Source organism: Ictidomys tridecemlineatus, chromosome 3, assembly GCF_052094955.1.
Source record: "Ictidomys tridecemlineatus isolate mIctTri1 chromosome 3, mIctTri1.hap1, whole genome shotgun sequence".
Classification (NCBI taxonomy): Eukaryota; Metazoa; Chordata; class Mammalia; order Rodentia; family Sciuridae; genus Ictidomys; species Ictidomys tridecemlineatus.
In genome coordinates, this window is record NC_135479.1 from 214,680,467 (window position 1) to 214,697,934 (window position 17,468).

At 63.2% G+C, this 17,468-nt stretch overlaps 1 long non-coding RNA gene across 1 annotated transcript; it reads left to right on the forward strand.

Annotated features, from left to right (window-relative positions):
* The first annotated feature begins 611 nt into the window (after window positions 1–611).
* Window positions 612–10,595, forward strand: LOC144376537 (uncharacterized). Its single transcript, XR_013437116.1, has 2 exons — window positions 612–1,436; window positions 10,202–10,595. It is a non-coding gene; the product is annotated as an uncharacterized LOC144376537 (long non-coding RNA).
* The last annotated feature ends 6,873 nt before the right edge of the window (window positions 10,596–17,468 follow it).

Sequence of the window (17,468 nt, forward strand, 5' to 3'; positions counted from 1 at the left end):
GAGGGGAAAGGCTTAAAAACTAGCGGTTTGTCCAGAAGAGCATGTAAAGTTGGGGCCAAGGAGAGCAGATTAAAGAGAAGCCAGGGACGGTGGGAAGGTGGCCCCGAGGCAGCTCAAACACCAAGGCCACACCCACTGGCTCCAAAGCAGAGCAGGGTCCACTGGTTTGGAAGGCTCTCGGAGAGGAGAGCACCAGGAAGTCATGGCCCCAGGGGCCTGCTGCTGCTCAGCTGGTGACAGACCTTGGCGTCGCCCACGTGGTGCTGGTTCTGCAAGATGCTGGAGTTCGGGGTCCTGAAGGCTTCCCCTGATATTTTAAAGGAAGGTCCGCAGGGGCAGACACAGCGTTTCAGGGTCCTCGCTGGCCGTCCCTGACGGGGTGACGTGGGAAGCTGAAAACAGGCTGTGATGGAGAAGCCAAGAAGTCAGGGGTGCGGGAAGGCCGACTGTTGGCAGAGGGAGCCAGGCAGTGAGCAGAGCCAGCACAAGAGAGCCGCCCAGGCAGGGCTTCCCCAGCCCCGGGCCCACCCTCCGCCTCCCAGGGTCGTGGAGCCCAACGCGGAGCCGCAGGGTCCGCCTGCTGAGTTTGGTTGGTTTGTGACCCGGCCCTTTCTGACTTGCCTCTTTCCTTCCTTTTGGAATGGGAACGTTCTGGGTGCCGTTTTATGTGGTATCTAAGTAACTTGCTTTGGATTCTGGGGCTCACAGCCAGAAGTTTGCCTTGAGTCTCCGAGGAGACCTGGGACTTGGGTTTTTGAGCCGTGGCGGAACTGCTGAGGCTGCGGGGACTCAGTGGATGGACTAGGCACATCCTGCACCGGGCGATCGTCGGGAGACTCTGGGGCCAGGGACGGAATGTTAGGGGTTGTGTCTGGAATGTCCCCCAGAGTCTCATGCATGCTGGGGACGGGGGGAGTAGTGACTGGATCACGAGGCTCTGACCTCAGCAGTGGATCAATCCGCTGTTGGCTGAATGGATGGCTGAGCCCAAGTGGAGGGAGGATGTCACTGGGGTGTGCCTTGGAAGGGTCGTCCTCTCTCAGGCCTCTCTTAAAAGCCCACGTTTAAAGAAAGCTCCATAAGAACCAGAGTGATTCATGATCCAAGCTGTGTACTAAACCACAGCTTGCAAAACAGATGCCATGGCCCCCAGCCAGGGCTTTGAAGCCCCTATTTATTTGGCCACTTGAGAGGACAAGAGCCCTCTCTGGCTCCCGGCGGAGGAGGTTTCGACACCGCTCTGCTTTCCTGGCAGCTGTGGGGAGAACCCTCCCAGCCAAGCACTGCGGGCGGCCTCTGCTTCCCCGTGGTGATGGCGGCCCCGGGAAGGGCCTGAGACCAGGCAGGGGGCAGGCCCGGGCGCCTCCCGCCACATCGCTGGGCCTTGTGGAGTCCCCGCAAAGGAAACCAAAGCCCTGCAGGATGCGTGTGTGCAGGTGAGGGAGCCCCGAGGAGCACCTGGGTGTCACAGTCCCCTCCACACACCGCCCCCCATGCCCCTCGGGCCTCTCAGCTGCAGGAGTCGGCGGGCAGCCCAGGCCTGGGTGGAGCTGGGCTCTGCTCCGGGTTGGCTCCTTCTCAGTGCAAGCCCCTTGGAAGCGCTGTCAGCGGTGCTTGGGGTCATGGTCACCATTCTCGCTGCCTCTCACAGCAAAACAAAGTTGATCCACGATGGCCCGGAGCAAAAGGCTGACATCTCCCACATGGTGCCGGGCGGGAGGGTTCCCAGGCCAGGCCTAGACAGAGCAGCGCCCACGGCATGTCCCTGCGCCTGGCGGGGCACCGGGCACCATCCTGAGGGGCTGAGGAGCCAGAGACCCTCAGCGCCACTGACGGCCCCTTCTGCCCGGGAGCCTGGGGTCATGTGCCCCTCTCCTGTGGCTGGACCAGGGCCACCCTGATCCTATGACGGCAGCCTCAGGCTCGGCATTGGTGGCCTCAGCTGATCTCCGGGGCACAACTCCACCCCAACATGTCTCTCACTCATTGAGGGTCCCCTCTCCAGAGCCCTCCTGCTGTCCTCTGGGCTGCTGGCTCGCCACCAGGCTTTGTCCCCTCGTCCTGAGAGCTGGAGAGCCTGCTGGGGCCCAGCCCCGCTCAGCTCCTGGGTCCTCCTCACTTTGCTGACGCATGTCCTGGAGGAGGCTCGAGGGCGTACCTCCCGTCCCCGGGAGCCTGAAGACCTCCATCCCCTTCCGTGCCCCGTGGACAGTTTGGCTGGGGATGAAATCCTCAGCAGAAAACCTCCTGAGGGCACTGCTGGGGCTGCCCACCCGCTCCAGCAGCTCCACCTGCCCGTGGGGGGCCTGGTGACAACTTCGTTTTCAGGGATGAGGGAGATGTTCCTCAGAAAGATTTAAGAGTCTCCCTCTTTTCCCTTTCGTGTTCTGAAACTCACAATATTTTAATTCATTGTTACTCTTCATGGTTGTGGCTCCTTTTCAACTGGACCTTTTGGCCTGAAAATTCACATCCCTTCAATTCAGAAACTCCGGTTCTCTGGTTATTTCTTCTGTGTCAGGCAGCCTGGGGTTACTATCACAAAACCACCAAGGCAGGCTGTCTTATAAAACGGTTTATTTTGGCTCACGGTTCTGGAGGTCCAAGGTGAAGGGCTTGCCTCTGGTCATGGCTTTCCTGTTGGCAGAGTCCTGAGGCAGCACAGAGAAGACCATGTCGTGTGTGTGTGTGTGTGCGTGTGTGTGCGTGTGTGACCTCTGGTCTCCCTCCCTATTTTATAAACCCCCTATGGGTCATAGGGGCCCCAGCCTGTGGCCTCGTCTAATCCTGATCCCTCCAAAGGCCCCACGCTCAACACCGGGTAGCCTTTCCATCCTCCTGACGCTCACGGTGGTGACTGAATCTCAGCAGGGTGCCACGGGGGACACCCAACCCCCCAAACCACAGGCTCTGCCCCGTCCTGCCTGGGCTCTCTGGCTGGGGTCCCGCTGGCCACACGCCCAGCCTCTGCCTGTCTGGCTTCCTGTCCTCTCTGTCAGAGGCCCTTGTCCCTACCTTCCCACTGTCCACTGGGTTTCAATGGTGGCTGCACTTGAACCTCCAGCTCTGTCCTGGGCCTGTGCTGCGTGGTGGGGCAGCCTGTCCCCTGGGCCGGGAGCAGCAGGGGCGCTACGGCCAGCACTGTCCACCCATGACCTGCCTGTTTCTTCCCTCTCGCCCCGTCTGCCTCACGTCACCAGGCACTCAGTGGTGGCCTGCTCTCTGGTAACCACCCACGAGGATCTCCTGAGACTTGGGGACACAAGGCTGGGGTGCAGGAGAGGCCTCAATTCTAGAACCTGGTGGCCTCGCAACACGTGTCCCTCCAGCTCAGAATCAGAACCCGCCACCATAGACTGAATGTCTGCGTCCCCGTCCACACACGGGCATCTATGCCCCCGGGGGCTGGTGTTGACGTGGGCCTGCAGGAGGAGACCCAGCGCTGTCCTCTCTCTGCTGCGTCAAGGCACAAGGAGAAAGTGGCCACCCACCACCCTCCCCAGACACGGGCCTGCTGGCACCTCCAGTCCAGAACCAGGAGAAACAGCTGCTGGTGTTGCACGGCGAGGGGACAGGCGCCGGGGTGGGGGCAGGAGGGAGGGACTCATTCTGTGAGTGGCCCACGTGCTGACCCACACGAGCCTTCTTTGTCAGAAGCACTTTCCTGCAGCCCTGCTGGCTGGAGTGGACCCACGAGGAGACACAGTCCCCAGCACTGTTATCTGCTGGAGAAATGCAGGCGCAAAATCATGTCGATAAGCCTGCCCTGTGACCAGATCTAGGAACTCAGGATATTAAGGATCGTTCTTCCTCACCATAAAATCTGAAATGATTTATGTTAAGAATCCAATTAGAGCCAGGAACAGTGGTACACACCTGTAATCCCAGTGGCTTGGGAGGCTGAGGCAGGAGGATCACAGATACAGACTCAGCCTCAGCAGAGGCGAGGCTCTTAGCAGCTCAGTGAGGCCCTGTCTCTAAATAAAATACAGAACAGGGCTGGGGATGCGGCCGAGTGCCCCTGGGTTCAATCCTCAGTACCCCGCCCCAGAAAGGAAATCCAGTTACTACTGGTCAGCGTGAGACAAGGTGACCAGAGTGGTCATGGCAGTGGGGACTTGGAAGTCTGATGTCATCCTGCTGTCAATCAAAAGTCAAGAGGTGGACCTGGGTGGGACTTTCTGGAAACTTCTCTGGACTGCAATAACACTGGAGTGCAAGAGTGGCACGCTGTCCCTCTCCTCTCTGAGAGGACCCCCTCTCCTCTGAGAGTGTCCCTGCTCCCTTTCCCTGCCCCTTTGGTAAACTCATGCCCCCTACTCTGAGTGACAAGCCTGAATCTTTCTGACTTGACCACTAGACTCAGGGTTTGAGCTGCCTCAGGGTGTGGAAGCCCCCGGCTCTGTACAGAACCACCCACGTGGTTGTGACCGCCGCCTGAGCCGGACCAGGACTGTCACCTCTGTAGCCACCTGCAGAGCCTGACAGAGCAGGCGTCTGGAGAAAAGACCCCAGGCGGGTGTGTGTGTGTGTGTGTGTGTGTGTGTGCCAGAACCCAGAGTGTCCCTGTCCCTTGGCCTCCCACCGGCCCCTTTGCCCTCTGGCCAAGCTGGACACAACCATCCGTGCGGCCAGCACAGGAGGCCAGAACACAGTGTGGGCTCCGGGCCGCAGGAAACGTCAGGTAGGGGTGTCGCGAGGAGCGCTCCCAAGGCCTCTCTGCATTGGCCGGCACAGACACGCTGTCCAGCTGCCAGGGCTGGAAGTCCTCACTGCGCTCCACCCTGCATCCCTGGCCGCCTCCAGCTGGGCTGCCCTGCCCTCCCTCCTCCCCTCTCCACCAGGGTGACTAATAGCCGCTCCCCTGGGTGTAGGCCCGGTCTGCTCCCAGGCCCTCCTGCCCCTGCACATCTGCATCGAATCCAGCATGACGCAGCCCAAGGCGGGCTGAGGGGGGATGGGGGCCGTGGGGGCCGTGGCCGTGGGGCTGAGGGGGCCGTGGGGGCTGAGGGGGAACATGGGGGCTGAGGGGGAACATGGGGGCCCTGGCTGTGGGGGCTGAGGGGGAACATGGGGACTGAGGGGGAACATGGGGGCCGTGGGGGCCGTGGCCGTGGGGGCTGAGGGGGGATGGGGGCCGTGGGGGCTGTGGGAGCTGAGGGGGAACATGGGGGCCGTGGGGGCCGTGGCCGTGGGGGCTGAGGGGGGATGGGGGCCGTGGGGGCCGTGGCCGTGGGGGCTGAGGGGGGATGGGGGCCGTGGGGGCTGTGGGAGCTGAGGGGGAACATGGGGGCCGTGGCCGTGGGGGCTGAGGGGGCCGTGGAGCCATGGGAGCCGTGGGGGCCATGGGGCCATGGGGGCCGGGGGCTGTGGGGGTCAGGGGCCATGGGGGCCGTGGAGGCCGTGGGGCCGTGGGAGCCGTGGGCGCTGGGTCGGTAGCAGGGGCTCTTCAGCTCATCCTGGACCCAGCGGCTTCTCTGAACCAGAGGGATGATGCACAATCTGCCTCTAGCTCTCCCTGTGGAGCATGTAGTAGGTGCCTAATGAATGCTGAGAGATGGATGGCCAAGCCCTCAGGACCTCGGCTGGCGAGTGCTGGCCAGTGCTGGCCAGGTGGGCGTCCCGTGCCGAGGGGAGGGATTGCTTCTGTTTGCTTCTCTGGGAGCCATGGACACAGGCTTGACCCCTCAGCCACGGTCAAGAGTGCAGACTTGGAATGTGCTTCTCTGGAAGATCAGCCCCAGTGTCCCAGCGTCTGGGGCTCCCGCCGGCCGTGCAGATGTTGGGGAAGAAGGAACACACATGCGTGTCCTGAAAATCCCTGGGTTAGAGGTCCCAGTCCACTACAGCCCAGGCCCGAGAGAATGCCCAGCCCCGGGGGCCATGGCCGACCCCAGCCAGACTCTGCTGAGCCCTGAGACCACCTGAGACCACGTGAGTGCCCAGCAGAGGGCAGGGGCTCCAGCCTGGGCCACGGGGGATGGGCCAGTGTCAAGACACTGCCCACTGCCCACTGAGGAGGTGCCGCAGGCCCCAGGGCTGCACTGAAGGAGGATGGACTTAAGGACGGGTGGAGAGGAGGCTTGTGGGGCCACCAAGAGGGGCCACACTCCAACCCAGACCTCCAGGCACGTGCACACGCTTGGTCACACACAGCAGCTGAGTCAACCACGAGGCCTCACGCCCAGGCGCACAGAGGGACCGTGTGCGCAGAGCAGGACACATCGGCAATGAGGAAATCAGCCCTGTGGTCAGCTGCCCAGTCGCAGCCCAGGGGCCCGCTGGAAACACCCCCCCGCCCTCTGTCTGCCATGCTGATCTGACGGCGCCGCGAGCCTGGCCTGCACAGCTCCGCTGCCCGACACCCACTCTGCACCCTCTCAGAGCGGGCTTCCTCTCTCAGGGAGGTCAGCCTGGCCTCGCTTTCACCTGTCCTGAGAGTCCTTTCCGTGATGACGCCAAGGACCCTTATGGCCTGAGTTGAGGTCCATCCCCCTCCGGGGGCCTCCTCAGGACCCTTGCCCCTGGGACACAGCTGTTCCCCAACAGCACAGCAGAGAGCTGGGCCCTGCTGCACAGTGGCCAGGAGGTGGGCACCGGCTGCCCAGCACCACAGGACAGAGGGTACCCAGTGCGGGGAGGGCCAGCCCAGTACCTGCCCACATCTGCGGGATCCAGCTGCTGCCCTGTCCTCTGATGTCATCCTTCTCCATAGGAGACTCCCCCACCACATCACGCCTCCCCGGCCTCCCTCCTGCCCCACCAGGCTGCCCCCACCTCTGCCCTCTGCAAACCCGGGGTTGCCCCCGAGCCCGCACCCTGTGGACCTCTGTAAAGTGGGCGGCTCGATGCCATCATCAGACCCGGGAGGCCTGCCCTGTGCCGGGCTCTGCACCCCACACACCCTTGACCCACCGTCCCCAAGGACAGAGCTGTGGGTCTTCGCTAGAGGTGCACGGTGGGTGGGGGAGGGGCCCCATCATGGGCACGTCGTGGACAGTGGTGGCTGTAGAGGACACAGGTGCACAGGACAGGTCCCGGCAGTGCAGCCCACCACGCCATGGCGGCCACCGAGCAGGAGGGCGTGGTGGGCAGCGGGGACCCCAACGTGAGCAGGCACCCCATCCCTGAGGGGCCATTGCTCCACGTCCACTCGTGCCTATTCCTTCTCCCTCGACCTCGCCAACCTCTGACGGATTTCCCCCCAAACACGTGCCATCCTTCTCTCTGTGTGCGACAGTCATGACTCGGTCCCTTCACAGGTCACCTCTGAGCATGCGTGGGTCTGAGGCGGCCCCTGGGAGCCGATCTGTGCCCTGCCCAGTCCTACTTACTCATGATTTCAGAGAGTAACAAGGCAGAGTGCCCGCAGAGGAACAGGCTCAGGTCCCACCAGGTGCGTCAGCGTTAAGCCAAAAGGGAACTGGCCCTGTGAGCAGGCTGGTTCTGGTCTGGGGGCCCCGGATGTGCGGGCTGTGGAGGAGACACACACGGGTGAGCTCAGGAAACAGCGGTGCCGGCGCCGGAAGGCCACTGCAGATGGGGGTCAGTCCGAGTCCCTGCAGGATGTGGCTGTGGGTTTACCCTGCGCCATGGCTGCCCCCCGTTTCCCCTTTGGCTGTAGTCCTGGGCAGTGGCCAGCCGAGGCTCTGCCCCCTGTAGCGGTCATGTGCCAGCCTGCACATCCTCACGCCCACAGCCAGCCCCCGCCCCTTCTCACCAGCAACAGCAGCAGTCACCATTCCAGGGTCCCAGTGACAGGCTTGGGGGGCCCTGCAGGCCTGCAGAAGCCTCAGCCTCAACGCCCGGGGTGGTGCCCTTTCCTCTCGAGGACCTCTGTCCCAGGCTGTCCAGCTGACTGCCTCAGTCATCCTTACAGCTGCAGGCCTGGTCGATGAGCCATTTCTCACCCTGACCCTGCCTCCCGAAGCCCCACCGAGCATCCTGGTCAGAAAGGGACTGGCCACCCAAATATCTAGCAGTCGCTGCTCTGAGCCCAGCACCCCTGAGCCTGCGGGGGGGGGGGTGGCCTAAAACAGTGTGCGGGTGGCTGGCCAAGCATCTGTGCTGGGGCTGCTGTTTCCCCCTGAGCCGGCCACATACCTGCCCGCTCGGCTCTTCTGGGGGCATCTCCACAGTGGGCTCCTTCACCCCCAGGAAAGAATGGGGCAGATGGGGCTCTCTGAGCAGGGAGCTGTGGCTGGGGAGGTGTCATCCTCCTGTCCTTGGTCAGGCTTAGGCTTGGGAAGCAACGGTAGCCGGGCCACAGGTAGAACAGCCACCACCTGCAGCCCGGGGACAGAGGGCTCAGGCACAGAGTGCATCCAGGGACACAGAGGCATGGCTCAGACCAGGGCTTCTCACCTGCGGTGACTGAATTCCAGAGGATACTTGGCAATCTCCAGAGAACTTCACGTTGTCCCTCTAGTCCGGCGGCAGTGGGGACGCTGTTCACACCTGCATGCACTTGTCCTCTGTGCCCCTCCTCCATCCCTTCTCTGTCTGCTGCCCTCCTGTCCTGGGAGGCACAGGTTTGCTCCTGGAGTTTAAGGACGGACCCCGGAGGACACAGTGCTAGTGACCACATCAAGGGTGCGCGCCCAGCTCAGCGCCACACCCGCTAGCCCTGAGGACCTGGAGGGGTCAGGCTGGTGCCTTGACCTCCTGCAGAGGCCCGGGGTCCTGGCACCAAGCCCCGGGCCTGGAAGGGCTGGGGCCTCAGGTCAGGTTTGCTGGAGACAAGGGCTTCCAGGGGCCTGAGGCCCTGGAGCTGGGTGGGTGCCTGAGAGGAGGGCCACCAAGGCTGGCGAATGGACACCGAGAAGGGCCACAACAGGGCCTCTCAGAGAGCCAGAGAGGGAGAAGGGAGGGTCCAGAGGGGCCAGGAGGGAGCAGTGGGCACGGACCAGTTGCATGACCTTGACAGACTGGCCTTGTCCTGCAAGAAGGATCCTGGTGGGTTCGGGATGGGCCCATACAGCTGGACTGAGGAAGGGAGGGATGAGGTCCACCTTGGGCAGCTGACCTGAGGCTGGAGCAGGCAGGGGACGAGGACCTCATCTTGCCAAGGTGGCAGCAGAGGACTAGGAATGAGGAAGGCAGCCGGGATCCTCAAGATGGGGTGGCTACTGGAGGCCAGGGCGTACGGGAGGCCGGGGCGTACGGGAGGCCTCCTGCACACCCGGGCTCCCCAGGATGGACAGGCTCTGGCAGGTCGTCTGGAGTTGTGTCCGACCACTCAGGAGTCAGGAGATCGGGGAAGAAGGTTCCCCATCCTGTTCCACCTGCAGGGTCAGCCACCCACTCACCTCCAGGGGAAACGGGCATGACTCAGAGCCCAGGCCTCTGCCCACAGCCCGCAGCTGGCAGCTCTCAGACCGCTAAGAATGGAGCCCTCGGCTTGCCCACTGGCTGGGAGTAGTGGTCACTTCAGGAGAGGATCCTGCTCCTCAGGACAGCAGGGCTCCGCTTGCCTGGCCCTGTCCCTTGGCCAACACCCTTCCAGGATACACCCTTGGTGCCCGTGTGGCCTGGGAAGTGGGACCTATGCAGACAAGTCCGCGGGTGGGGCGAGGCCCGCAGGAGCCAGGCCCTGGCAGCCCACGGCAGCATCCTCACCAGGAGAAAGAGTGTCTCCAGGTGCACCCCCACCCACAGGAAGTAGAGGACAGGAAGGAGCATTCCTTGGTAATGGGCACCTCCATCAGTTCAGGGAGGTTGAGATTTCTTCCTTCCGCTCGTTTACTTATTTGCTTTGGTCGGTGCTTTGCAGATGTGCACGAGGGTGGGCGTCTACACGTGCACAGCCAGGTCCTCTGCATCTCCTCCCCTCCCCTGCCCTCCACCTCCCTCTGTCCCCATGATCTCCCCTCTACAGTGCCACTCTGCCCACTCTCCCCTTCCCTGGTCAGCCTTCTGCCTGGCCTTGACTCTCCGGGTCTGCCTTATCTCACTCAGCATGACCTTCTCCAGCTCCGTCCATCACTGGCCACAGACCTTAGGAGGAGCCCCTGTCCCCATCTGGGGCATGGTGGATGGGCCCATGTTCCTGCCTGCCATGGGAGACTTCGCCCTGGCTGCCCTCCCACCCTCCTCCACGGGCCTGCCCTGCTCTGGGGAGGAATATTCTGGTGTCTCGTCAGCCCCCGGGCCACCTCTTCTGGTGACGACGTCTGACAGGCCATGTCCATCTCTCTTGCAGGCGAGGAGTGTGGATGCTGCCGTCACTGTGTTCCCGACCCCAGACGGGGCATGTGAGTGAACGAGTAGTGAACGAAGGAGGGATGTGGGGGACCAGCGCCCAGCCCGCCAGCTGTCTGTCCTCTTCCAGAGCCTGGTCCCCAACAGCACCACGTGTGACTGACTGCTGCCTGGCTCACCCGCCCCCGCCGCCTGCTCGGCATTCTGAGCGAGGGGTGAGCGCTGCATGATGAATGGCTGCAGAGCAAGGGGCACTGGCCAACGAGGGGAGCCAGGTGCCACGGCAAGATAATCAGAGAAGGGAGGTGTGCCTGGTCCTGGGCCCATGTGACCAATGTGGGGGCCCCAGATGACAGTGTTGACAATAGACACCATTAACAAAGTGTTTTAACCAACCAGGCGAAGTTCTCTTTGTTAAAAGGAGCCATGTGACCCAAGCCACAAGATTTACATGTCCAGAGCTGAGGGCTGCTAGGCTCTGGCAGTTCCCCCTGGGGACTGCACAAGGCCAGAGAGCTCTTGGAGGCTGGCTGATGCGGCACAGCTTTGGGGAGCATTGGGAAAATAGTCACTCAACAGCCACTAACACAGAGACTGCCAGGCGCAGTGGTGCACGCCTGTTACCCAGTGGCCTGGGAGTTGGGCCAGCTTCAGCAACTCAGTGAGCCCCTGATCAAATTAGTGAGACCCTGTCTCCAAATTTAAAACAAATAAGGGCTGGGGACGTGGCTTAGTAGTAAAGCACGCTGGGTTCAATCCCCAGTACCAAAAAAAAATAATAATAATAATAATCCCACAGATGTGGATACCTCCTTCGCGGACCTTGCCAATAAGCCCTGGCCCTGTGGAAAGTTTGCTGTTCACGGAAAATGCCCTCAGCCGCCTTGTGCTGGGGACTCTGGACAGACAGTGTTCCATGAGGCAGGACTTACTGCAGGTGACCTGGAGAGGTCCAGGGCTCAGAGTGGGGCCTCAAGGCCAGGGTGCAGCCTGCGCTGGACCCTGCTCTCCAAAACCCAACCTCACACTGCACCCTGCTTGCAGGGTCTGCGGGTCTGCCAGCCGCTGTGGGCCCCTCCCCAGGGTCCTGTACTGCATTTGTGAGCTGCCAGCTGTTTCAGGAACACACAGTGTCACCGAGTCACTGCTTGGGCTCTGGGCAGGGCAGGACAAGGTGACACGGGGAGAGCACACCTGGTTTGTAGCAGGCACAGGTGCAGGCGCAGGCTGAGCCTGGCAGGACTCCGGCCTCGCTGGTCTCACACTCTCACCGAGCTCTGGTCTGACCGGATTCGGTTCCTGCTTTGGGTCACAAACGGGTCAGATGAACTCACTTCTGGTCAGTAAATTCCGGGGTGGGCCTACGCTCGTCGTGGGAAGTGGCCCACATGGTCATGTTGTTCTGGGTCTGCCAGGAGTGGGCACAGCGTACAATTCCAATGCCCGGGTCGCACTCGGGACCTTCAGTATTGTGCAGCCCCCAGGTCGTCCTGAAATGACCCCAGTGTGTCCTGGCAATTTCTCCTGCTCAGAGCAGGTGGCACCTGGAGCCAGGCAGAGCAGCAGGTGGACCTAGCAGGGAGAGGCCAGGTGTGGATCCCTCAGAAAGGACTGATCCCACTGTGCATGGGTGGAGCATTCGCCCTGGTGCCACACCTCTGTGCCTCCCAGCCTGCAGGACAGGACCCGCCACCATGCCATGCAAACCAAATGCCCACGTTGGCGTGTGGCTGAAGATCTGGAGGCTCAATGGAGGAGGCTGGGGCATCCACAGGGACAGAGCGGTCAGACTGCGTGGGGAGGAGGGGCCGCCTGCCGCAGGGGCACGGCTGCCTGCTGGGGCGTGAGCTGAACGCCCAGTCCTCCCTCCTCCACCCAGGCCAAGGGCAGGCCTGGGCACAGTTCTCGAAGGTCCTTCTTACCTGAATAGCTCTGTCTCTTGTGAGAAGGGAGATCATGGTGGGTCTGTGGACATCAGGGGGCCATGGTCTCATCTAAACCTAACCCACTGGGCAGTTCTGCCTGGGCCCTGGCTGGTGGCCTGCTTGCTAATGCACACGGTCTGTAGGTGACCCTACGGACAGGCTGACCCACCAACCCGCCCTGGGAAGCCGTGTCTCGCCCACACCCCAGAATGTGGCTGGACATCCTGGACAGGCCATCCCTTGGGCCTGTGTGGGCAGCCCCAAGGCATCTGTCCTCTGCAGGCCTCAGTAAGGGATGCAGAGACAGCCGGTGGCTGGGAATGTGGCCACTGCTCGGCCGTCAACCCTCCATAGCCACCGTCACTTTGTAGCACCCCCTCTGGAACCCTCCCTGAGCTGGTCAGTGTGGCCCTGCCTGGTCTGCACAGAGGGGCCTCTTCCTCTTGGGGTCGTGGGGTCCCTGTCCCTGCGTGTGGGAACTGGGGCTTGCCTGTCTGCCCCTCTGCTGGCTTGGGGCCTTCCTCCACGGGAACCTTCTCCACGGGGTCCTGGGGTGACAGCTGCTTGGGTACGACAGTGTCGGTTCCTCTTTTAGGCTCCTAAAGCAGACAGGAAGTCAGGACGTCATTTTAACTAAGTGTCTGCTGCTCTTTCCTCTTAGAGGTGGGGTTCTGTCGTGGTTCTCCACGGGCGGCTGGCGGGTGCTTGTCAAGGACCACTCTGGTCCACACGAATGTCCACCGGGGTAAGGCCTACCGCAGAGCAGCCTCTGCCTCCCAGAGGCCCAGGACCACATTCCCCCAGCCCAGGACCCTGCCCCACAGGCAGATGGGTTGGCTCTCGTTCCTGAGTGGACAGCCCAGCTGTGCCGGGGACGAGGCCAGCGGCCTGCCTGGAGCAGACCCACGTGAAACGCCAGGCAGGTGCCATGCTCGTGGTCCTGAGCTTCAGTCCTGACTCTTCATCCTGAGAACCCAAGCCAACTCCCTACCCCGGGCGTGGCGGCCTCCCTGTGACCAAGCCCTGGCCCTGCCCCAGCCTGGCCTCCGTGACTGACAGCTCTTCAGTGTGCCTTGGGCTCCTGCTGCCCCAGGGAGGCTCAGCAGGCGGTGACTCCGTCAGGCCTGGTGTTCCAGGGCCCAGCTGCACTCCACACACCCACTCTGTCCCCTTCCCTCCTGGTCCCCGCAGAGGACACGTTCCCCTCTTCCTAAACAGGCGCCTTGATGCAGGGGAAGCCTTTCTTTTCCTTTCAAATGAGGTAGTTTCACCAGAAAGCGCACAGAGAGGCTAAGCATTCATGAAAGCAGAAGCCCAGCCTGCCGGGTCTTGATGAGCCCGCAGGTGGAGACCGCCGCGTCACTGGAAGTCTGAGGTGCTGCACCTGTGCCGATGGCCTGGCGGGACCTTGGCGGGGCAGCAGTGGGGGAGGGCACCATGGGAAAGTCCCCAGTCTCACACAGCCACACAGGAGCATCAAGTGACCCTCTCTCCCATAGCAGGTGGTCACAACAGCCAGACCTGGACCTCCAGAGCTGTGCCCAGTCCACCAGAGCCACCAGCCTGGTAGTCCTGGTTTCCCGTGGTTGCCGTAGCATCCCAGGGTCACAGACCCCACACAGCACACCCCTGCCTTGTGGCCCCTAGGAGTGCAGCTCACAGCCCCAACCACGGAAGGCCTCAGGCTCCGGGCCTCCAGGGCCCCGCAGCACACAGCCCTCCTCCCAGGGGCTCCTCCAGGGCCCCGAAGCACACAGCCCTCCTCCCAGGGGCTCCTCCCTGCACACCCACCCTCCTCCAGGGGCTCCTCCCCGCACACCCACCCTCCTCCAGGGCCCCGCAGCACACTGGCCCTCCTCCAGGGCTTCTCCCCTCACACCCGCCCTCCTCCAGGGGCTCCTCCCCGCACACCCGCCCTCCTCCAGGGCTCCTCCCCGCACACCCACCCTCCTCCAGGGGCCCCTCCCCACACACCCACCCTCCTCCAGGGGCTCTTCCCCCGCACACCCGCCCTCCTCCAGGGGCTCCTCCCTGCATACCCACCCTCCTCCAGGGCCCCGCAGCACACCCGCCCTCCTCCCAGGGGCTCCTCCCCCGCACACCCACCCTCCTCCCAGAGGCTCCTCCCCCGCACACCCACCCTCCTCCAGGGCTCCTCCCTGCACACACGCCCTCCTCCAGGGGCTCCTCCCTGCACACCCACCCTCCTCCCAGGGGCTCCTCCCCCGCACACCCACCCTCCTCCAGGGGCTCCTCCCTGCACACACGCCCTCCTCCAGGGGCTCCTCCCTGCACACCCACCCTCCTCCAGGGGCTCCTCCCTGCACACCCACCCTCCTCCAGGGCTCCTCCCTGCACACCCACCCTCCTCCAGGGCTTCTCCCTGCACACCCACCCTCTTCCAGGGCTCCTCCCTGCACACCCGCCCTCTTCCAGGGCTCCTCCCTGCACACCCGCCCTCTTCCAGGGGCTCCTCCCCACACACCCGCCCTCCTCCAGGGGCTTCTCCCTGCACACACGCCCTCCTCCAGGGGCTCCTCCCGGAGCCTGATTCCTAGGGCGCCTGGTACCGCGTTGTCCTGACGGTCCTACTTCACGGACAAGGGTAGAGGGATGGTCAGATCAAGGCCCTGTCCTCCTTGAGTCCATGCTGCTCTGACTAATTAGTTGGTCTAATTTCCAGAGTGACCTCTTCTCTGAGGTCCACCAGGGGCTCTGCGTCCAGGCTCCGCGGTCTGCAATCAAGTCTGCATCACTCTCCTGGGGCCAGGGCTGCTGACCTCTGTGGCCGGGGTGCAGGTGGCCTAAGGCTCCTTGCTGTTGCTGGTGTGGGGCTGTGGGGGTGGGTGGCCGTGGGTGGGGGGTGGGGGCATCGGGCAGAGCAGGGCTGGACGGGGCTGGGTGGGCCCTCTGGATCTGAGGCTGGAGCCCAGCGGGGGGCAGAGCTGGGAGCCTGCTGCACGCGGTATTCCCCAGCTGTTTCCTATGGATGGTGTTGGTCAGGCTTTTGCTGCTGTGACCGGGAGACCTGACAAGAAGAGCCGTGGAGGAGGAAAGGCCCATTTAGGGGCTCAGGGTTTCAGAAGTCTCCGTCCACAGACAGCAGGCTCCATTCCGTGGGGCTCAAGATGAGAGGGACATCGTGGCCGCAGAGGGAGGTGGAGGGAAGGGGCTCCCATGATGATCAGGAGCAGAGAGAGGCTCCGCTCGCCAGATACAAATCTATACCCCGTGGCCCCCAGGGCCCTCCTCCTGCAGCCACACCCCCTGCTCCAGTGACCACTCAGCGCATCCCATCAGGGACCAGTCACTGGTGGGGTCAGGCCCACAGCCCAGTCATCTCCCCCAGACCCTCCCACGTGTTTACACACGAGCTTTTGAGGGACCCTCACATCAAACCATAACAGATTGATTGGTTGGTCATTGATGCTGGGAAGTAAACCTCGGGGTACTGTACCCTGAGCCATGTCCCTCCCCCTGGCCCTTCTCAGTTCTGAGACAGGGCCTCACTAATCTGCCTCACTAAGTTGCTGAGGCTGGCTTTGAACTCGCCATCCTGCCTCAGCCTCCAGAGCGGCTGGGATCACAGGTGTGGGCCACGGCGCCCGGATGCCATCTGTTTTAGTTGGCTTCTTCATCACTGTGACCCAAAGGCCCAGGAGAGCCCTGGGAGGAGGGAGACTCGTCTTGGCTCACAGAGTCAGAGGTCTCCATGGTCGGCTGACTCCACGGCTCTGGGCCTGACCTTGTGGCAGAGGGTGTGGTGGAGGACAGCAGCTCAGGACATGGCCACAGGGGACAGAGCGCTCTACCCACCAGGGACAAAATACAAACCCCAGAGCACACCCCAGGGACTCTCCAGGACCCCACCTGCCTGCAGCGCCCACCCAGCAGGTCCTATGGGGTAACCCGGGCGTCCCGCCCTGACGTCCTGCCCCGTCTCGCACAGGCTTCCGGGCAGCTCACAGCAGCACCACACCCCTCACGTTGCGCGGCCTTCGTGGCCAGTGCTGGTCCAGCAGGCCTCGCTGCCTGTACTTCTCCCGCAGCGACTTTCCTCCGAACCTCAGCTGGCCACGTCCATCCTCCCTGGGATCAAAGACATCTCCTCACCACTCTGCACTGTGGTTCACGTCCTCAGGTGGAGGCCGGCCCTGCAGGAGGCCTGCCCAGGTGAGCACTTCCCCTCCCGAGGGGGATGGTGGCAGGAGGACCCCCTCCCAGGACTTGGCCCGCCCGTGACACTGAAGACCTGGAGAAGCAGCTTCTCGTACCACAGACCCGCCTGCCCTGGGACGTGGGTCACTCTCCACCACAGCTTCTCACGAGAGCCCAGGCGTCACTCCCCAGATGAAGACCACTGGGAGACTGTCCAGGAGGCGGCCAGCAGGGGCTCCTCCACAGCCCTCCAGGGACCCCAGGATTTGAGAGCTCCTGTGGATGTCTACCCCAGGGGCAGGGCAGCAGGGATTTCTGACCCTTGGAGTTGGCCCAGTGCTGACCAGAGTTTCACAAAAGGCCACCACCCTCGGCCCCTGGCATCGCTGGCTGATGGAGGTGGCCGGGGCGGGTACCAGGACAGGAGCACTCCCTCATCCAGCAGCGCGGCCGCCTCCTCTTTAGCAGCCCTCTTGTTGAGGGACGGCTGGAGGGAGATGAGGCAGGCCCAGAGTGATCCCAAGGGAGCCAACTGCGGGAGTCCCAGCCCACTATGGGCACAGTCAGGAGGGGCAGAGCCCTCTCTTGAGATGCCAGGCCTGGCCAGTGTATAGAACCACGGCTGCCCTCCCGGGGGGCGGCCTCTGTGCCCACACCCAGCTCCAAGACCCTGCCCCATGACACTGGTGGGTGGCACACTCGGGGCCATCAGGGCTGGCTCCGTCTTGCCCTGGGCTGGACCACCCTGGCCCTACTGTGTGCTTCTGCACCCCGACTGCGGGCAGGGCAGTGCGGCTGGTGCAGGAACCATGGACGTCCTCAGCGGTGGGGCTTTCCAAGGTAGAGGGCAGTGGAGGGCCCCGGGGCCAGCTTCTTTCTGAGCTCCACACCATGATGCCAGGGGCCCAGGCTCCAGGCTCCAGGCAGGTCCCAGGTCGTGGCCTGTGCTCGGCTGTTAACCATGCCCCCTCCCCAGCCCCAGCGCTGGCTGTGGCAGGTCCTCTCCGCCAGGCCCCTGAGGCCGCAGGGCCCGCCTGCCCTGCCCACCATGGCAAGGAGACCCGGGGAGCAGGGACTGTGCTGTCAGACAGTCGGGCTGCACCCCAGCTGCTGCTCCTCAGAGGCCAGCAATGTCCCCTGTGTGACCACCCACTGTCCCCTGGAGCAGAGCCACAGTGCAGGGGC